The sequence below is a fragment of the Elephas maximus genome, chromosome 18 (genome assembly GCF_024166365.1).
Source record: "Elephas maximus indicus isolate mEleMax1 chromosome 18, mEleMax1 primary haplotype, whole genome shotgun sequence".
In the NCBI taxonomy this organism is placed as follows: Eukaryota; Metazoa; Chordata; class Mammalia; order Proboscidea; family Elephantidae; genus Elephas; species Elephas maximus.
This window is the reverse complement of record NC_064836.1, coordinates 57,344,805-57,351,883: the sequence shown is the minus strand read 5'-3', so window position 1 is coordinate 57,351,883 and position 7,079 is coordinate 57,344,805. Positions and strand designations below refer to the sequence as shown.

Below are 7,079 nucleotides of genomic sequence, written 5' to 3'. Positions count from 1 at the left end.
AAAACCTTGTGCAGATATCATCGCTTTCTGGTAAGTTTTAAGTATTAAGAGGTCTAGTCTAGTTCAAAGCAATCTCTCATCTGATTAAGTTGCCTTCCTCTCACAGCTCAGTTCTGATTCTGTCTGGAAAACACTAGAGAGAGGTGGGGGAAGGCCAGGGGGTTAGATGCTTCAGTCAGGTTCAGGAGAGTCAGAGGCAACAGAGTGGGGGAGCAGAAGGAGAAAAATGCCTTTAAGACTATGTTGTTGCTGTTAGGTGTTGTTGAGTTGTTTTTTACTCATAATGACCTTCTGGACAACAGAACGAAACCCTGCCGGGTCCTGGCCCATCCTCTGATCTCGCGCATTGTTCCAGCCAGTGCCAATCCGTCCTGTTGAGGGTCTTCCTCTTTTTTGCTGACCCTTACTTTGCCAAGCCTGATGTCCTTCTCCAGGGACTGATTCCTCCTGATAACATCCAAAGTATGTGAGACATAATCTCACCATCCTGCTTCTAAGGAGCATTCAAGACTGTAGGGGAAAGAAAGGAAATAGAAACAAAGCTTACTTGATTAATATCGTGTCGTGTGACATTCCAGTTGCTAGAAACAGACATCATGTTTGGTAGACGGTCAGTGAAAATGAGGGAAACAGTCAATGATATGGACCGACGCAGTAGCCACAACAATGGACGCAAACATGAAGATGACACATGACTGGGAAATGCTTTGTTCTGTTATACATAAGGTTGCCATAAGACCTACTAGACAGCAGCTAACAAGGACTTGGCATTGGTGACTATTTGTGTGTCAGCTGTTCGAATATTAATTCTATTGCGGGACTTAAAAAAAAATCCAATGATTGAACATTTCTCATTTGCCGTTTCTTGAGGCCATTTACTTCCACTGGCTATCTGTTAAATGACTTGTTTTCAGACCCTGGGATTTACCATTCTATTGCAGTCACTTTGGCCATCCTGGTAGTACTCATGAGTGCAGTATCTTTTAAGATGGCCTAGGCCTGGCTCTTTCCTGCAAAGTCTGCATTGCCTATGGGAAAATTAATCTCTATTTCCTGGTGATCGTCACAGTGCAGCCCATGTTTATGAAGTCCAATCTCTACTCTCTGACCTCTGTCCCTCGTTGGGCATCTCCAGCCAGACTCTTGTCTTTAGCCATTTGAGGCGTGCATGAGTCAGGTGTCAGTTAAGCTCTTGTTAAGCTCTTGTAGACATTTTCTTGAAGCAATCTCATCTCCATAAGTCCCCAAAAGGTGGCAGAGAAAAAAAAAGTATACAATTAATTTTCTAAAATAATCCTTAACTCACTCTATTTAATCTTTCCAGTCTCTTCTCGTTGTGAGTTAGGTGCAGAAAAGTAATATTCTTAGCTTACTTGTAGTATATTCAAGGTAGGCATTTTACTTTAAAATGTAGGGGTCATTAGTATTCATTGTTTCCACTGTGTATTTCCAGCCAAAACTTCAGAGATAAGAAGAGCCTCATTACATAATCATATTCTATATGTATTATATCACTTAATACTAACAACCTTGGGAGGTAGTATTATTATTATTCTCATTTTAGAGTTGATAAAATAAAACACAGAGATTAAAAGAAAAACAGTAGCTGGAAATCCCACTCTAGACTATTATATAACTTTAGCATTTAAGTGCCCAATATAAGCTTAGTATTCATTAGTAACCTGTTGCCTTTGAGTCGATTCCAACTCATAGGGACCCAATAGGACAGAGTAGAACTGTCCCATAGGATTTCCAAGGCTGTAAATCTTACAGAAGCAGACTACCATATCTTTCTCTCACAGAGGGCCTCAGGGGTTGGAACAGCCGACCTTTCAGTTAGCAGCCAAGTGCTTAACCACTGCACCACCAGGGCTCCCTTAGTATTCATTATTTGGTCAAAGTAACACAGCTTTCCATTTCAGTTTCTTTTCTGTCCAGCATGATGTATTCATTGCTGTATGTCCTCCATAAAATAGTACGGGCCTTTATGCCAGATTTTCTATGAAAATAATTTCTGGGAAAATATCATGAAGAGGCAGTGCTTTACAGGCAGGGCAAATTTATACAAAGAAAATAACATTTCACCCAAAGAAGCATCAGTGTCTTCCACAGCTCTGTGAAATCCTGTGCCCATTTTACACGACCAAGCTGAACTCCATGTTTCAGCCGAAAACCAGGGTTCTTCCTTCTCTCCCTGCCTCCCTCCCTCCTGCCTGCTTTCTTCTTTTTCTATTTAATTATCCATTCCACTAAAATTTATTTATTTGCTTATATCATACAAGTGTTTTCTTAATCAAAAATATCTATCACAGGGAGGTAAATGCTATAGAAGAGTTTGGAATGAAAAACAATAGTCCATCTTCTTATCTTTCTCAACCCATTCTTCCGGAGTTAACATTTTGAAATAATTCCTGTTTTTCTGTTGATGAACTCTCTAACTCTACCTGGTAGAATTATACCCATATTTCTTTCTTCATTTACCAAGTTTTGAAAAATTGACTACACTAGGAAAGACAACTCACTGATATTGTCCCACCTGTTATAATGTCAATTTCTGAGTTTCTGTCAGATATATTTTACTTTTTTTCCATTTTCAGGGTTGTTAATATTTACATTATATAACAACAAATAATTATTTTGTGTTTTGCCCATAGCGACCCCATAGGACAAAGTAGAACTACCCCATAGAGTTTCCAAGGAGCCCCTGGTGGATTTGAGCTGCTGACCTCTGGATTAGGAGCTGTAGTTTTTAGCCACTATGCCACCAGTGTTTCTGTTTTGCCTATAAAAAAAAAATAGTTGACCCTAAAATTTGAAAATTATTAATATTTAAAGTTGTTGTTTGTTGCTAGGTGTCATCAGGTCATAGGGACTCTGTATACAACAGAACAAAATACTGCACAGTCATTTGTTATCCTCACAATCCTTGTTTTCTAGAGCCCACTGTCGCAGCTACTGTGTCATTTCATCTCATTGAGGGTCTTCCTCTCTTTCATTAACCCTCCATTTACCAAGCATGGTGCCCTTCTCCAGGAACCAGACCCTCCTCATAATATGTTCAAAGTTTGTGAAATGAAGTCTTGCCGTTTTTGTTTCAACTGAGCACTCTGGCTGTACTTTTTCCAAGACAAATTTTTTCATTTTTTTGGCAGTCCATTGTATGTTCAGTACTCTTCACCAGCACAACAAATCAAGGCATCAATTCTTCTTCTGTCTTCCTTATTCTTTGTTCAGTTTACCATGCATATGAGGTGAATGAAAACACCATGGCTTGAGTGAGGCACAACTTAGTCTTTAAAGTGACTTTTTTCTTCTTAGCACTTTAAAGAGATATTTTGCAGCAGATTTGCCCAATGCAATCTGTTGTTTGATTTCTTTGACTGCTGCATTTTTTTTTTTTTTTTTGATTGTGGATCCAAGGAAGATGAAATCCTTTGCAACTTTGATATTTCCTCCTTTTATCATGATGTTGCTGATTGGTCCACTTATGAGGATTCTTGTTCCCTTTATTTGAGGTGTAATCCATGCTGAAGGCTGTTGTTCCAATCCTAATGCCATGGTTTTCTTCATATAGTCCAACTTCTCGAATTATTTGCTCAGCATACAGATTGAATAAGTATGGTGAAAGGATACAACCTGACACACACAATTCTTGACTTTAAGCCACACTGTCCCCTTCGTCTGTTTGAATGACTGCCTCTTATTCTGAGTATAGATTACTTATGAGCACAATTAGATGTTTTAGAATTCCCATACTTGGCAATATTACCCATAATTTGTTATGATCCACATAGTCCAATGCCTTTGCATAGTCAATAAGACACTGGTAATCTCTATTTTCAGCCATGATCCATCTGACATCAGCAATGTTCCACGTCTTCTTCTGAACCTGCCTTGCTCCACGTCTTCTTCCGAAACTGCCTTGAATTTCTGGCAGTTCCCTTTCAATGTACTGCTGCAACCACTTTTGGATGATCTTCAGCAAAATTTTACTTGCTTGATATTAATGATTTTTTTTTGATAATTTCTGCATTCTGTTGGATTACCTTTCTTTGAAAATGGGTACAAATATAGATCTTTTTACAGTTGGTTAGACAGGTAACTCTCTTCCAAATTTCTTGGCATAGATGAGTGAGTGCTTCTAGTACTGCAACAATTTGTTGAAACAACCAATTGGTAGTCCATCAATTCCTGGAGCCTTGTTTTTTCCAGTGCCTTTACTTGCTCAGTGCAGCTTGGACTTCGTCTTTCAGCACCATTGGTTCTTGATCCTATGCTACCTCCTGAAATAGTTGAATGTCAACCAGTTCTTTTTGGTACAGTGACTCTGTGTATTTCTTCCATCTTCTTTTGATGCTTCCTGCATCATTTAATATTTTCTATGGGAACCCTTCAAAGACTTGAATTTTTTCTTCAATTCTTTCAGCTTGAAAAATGCCACACGTGTTCTCCACTTTTGGTTTTCTAACTCCAGGTCTTTGCACATGTCATTATAATACTTTACTTTGTCTTCTTGAGCTGTCCTTTGAAATCTTCTGTTCAGCTCTTCTACTCCAATCATTTTTTCCTTTTGTTTAAAATTTTTTTTTTTATTTTTGTTTTATTTTTTAGCTACTCTACTTTGTTCTATATTCAGAAGCAACATTCAGCCTCTCTTTTGACATTAATTTTGGTCTTTTCTTTATTTCCTATCTTTTTAATGACCTCTTACTTTCTTCATGTGTGATGTCCTTGATGTCATTCTACAGCTCATCGGTCTTTGGTCATTGGTGTTCAGTGTATCAAATCTATCCTTGACGTGGTCTCTAAATTCAGGTAGTATATACTCAAGGTTGTACCTTGACTCTCCTGGACTTATTCTGATTTTCTTCAGTTTCAACTTGAACTTGCATAGGAGCAATTGATGGTCTGTCTCACAGTTGGCATGTGGCCTTTTATCACTGATGATATTGAGCTTCTTCATCGTCTCTTTCCACAGATGTAGTCGATTTCATTTCTGTGTATTCCATCAGGTAAGTTCTCACATCTATAGTCACTGTTTATGTTGTTGAAAAACAGGCATTTGCAAGGAAGAAGTCATTGGTCTTGCAAAATTTTGTTACTCAATCTCTGATGTTGTTTCTATCATCAAGGACATATTTCCCAACTAACAATCCTTTTTTGTTTCCAATGTTCGCTTTCCAATTGCAGTAATCATCAATGCACCTTATTGCAGGTTTGATCTATTTCAGATTACAGAAGTGGGTAAAAAATCTTCAATTTCTATATCCTTGGCCTTAGTGGTTGATGCGTAAATTTGAATAATAGCTATATTAACTGGTCTTTCTTACATAAGGATATTATCCTATCACTGACAGTGTTGTACTTCAGGATAGATCTTGAAATGCTTTTTTTATGATGAACATGAACCATTTCTCTTCAGTTTGTCATTCCTGACACAGTAGACCATGATTGTCTGATTCAAAATGGCCAATACCAGTCCATGTCAACTCACGAATGACCAGGAGTGCTCATTTTGACAGCACCTATATTAAAATTGGAACAAAACAGAGAAGATTAGCATGGCCCCTGTGTAAGGATGGACACACAAATTCATGAAGCATTCCATAATTTTTGGAGCCCTGTTGGCACAGTAGTTGAGAACTTGGCTGCCAATTGACTTCCTATTTTCCTAGATTCATACTTTATACATTCTATGCTACAACTCTTAATGGACATTTGCAGCTGTTCTCATTTTGAGTCATGCCACATTAACAAATAAAAATCCCAAAAGCTTGACTCCATCCATGACATCAGGGTCGACTCTACTTTGAGAAGGCAGCTCTTCCCCAGTCATAGTTTGAGTGTCTTCCATCCTGAGGGGCTCATCTTCTGGCACTATATCAGATGCTTCCTCACTGTTTTTTAGAAGGTTATCACTGGCCAATTTTTTCAAAAGTAGGCTGTCATGCCCTTCTTCCTAGTTTGTCCTTGTCTGGAAGCTCTGCTGGAGCCTGTCCACCGAGGGGGACCCTGCTGGTATTAGAAATACCAGTACCAAAGCTTCCAGTAACATGCAAGCCACCGCAGTATGACAAACTGACAGATACACAGTGGAATATTTATATAATTATCATTATATAAATATTGTTCAGTGTTGAATAAAATGTTATGCTAGCATAACTTCTTTTTTTATTTTTTTACTAATGAAGACAGTGTCATGGTTCCTATGCCATTAAAAAGAAATAATCGTAGTATCAAGGTCAAATGGATTCTACTTGCTATCTACTAACAGTTTATAACCATAATACATTTTACCTATATTTTCAAATTGCCTTTTTATCTGTTGACAGGATAATGCACCTTTATGTTATGTTCAAGTTTTATATCTACCCTGGTATCTTCCTTTGCATGAAGTTTCCCTTCTTTCTGGAATCTTTTGGCCTCCCATTTGATTATCTTAAGTAACTAGTTTCCCACTTGGTCCCTTGGACAATAAATGAAAGAATAGCAATGCATGTTGGTCTCTTTTTCATGGCATATATCCATTTACTTTGTAAGTATTGTAGCCCCCTGATGCTTGGGTAAAGCAATTATTCTATAAGGTCAGGGGTTCTAGTTGATGAAGAACATTATATGGCTATTGAATCCAGTTAGCATCAGCCCACAGACATCCTTCTTTTCCTGTAAGTTTTGGTTGTAATTGTGCTGTGTAGGTCATCATGACAACACACATGGCATTCAGTTTGTACCTGAATAGTGATGGCAGAGAGGGAGGGAAAGAAAATTAGTATAAGTTGCTATTTCCTAATGAAGAAAATATTTTGTTTTTTTCCAGGAGCAAATCTTGAGACAAGCATTTAAAAATGCACCCGCTGTATTTGGTAAAAATGGGAACACTAGTAGGGAACTAAGAAAGTGCTACATGGAAGGGAAAGCAACCATGGATGACTGGATTTAATCCCATAGGTATGTGTGGGGAAAATTGAAACACGAATATCTCAAAATTATCTCACAAGAAGGGCAAAAGAAATGGAGAATTCATACCGCAAATCCTGAGAATCTTTGGTTCAGGATTCAAGTGATCCAATGGAGTATTA

General features: G+C 38.0%; 1 non-coding gene across 1 annotated transcript; it reads left to right on the top strand.

Moving 5' to 3' along the window:
- Positions 1-5,506: 5,506 nt before the first annotated feature.
- Positions 5,507-5,614, top strand: LOC126061847 (U6 spliceosomal RNA). The gene has a single exon (XR_007513901.1). It is a non-coding gene; the product is annotated as a U6 spliceosomal RNA (small nuclear RNA).
- Positions 5,615-7,079: the final 1,465 nt, after the last annotated feature.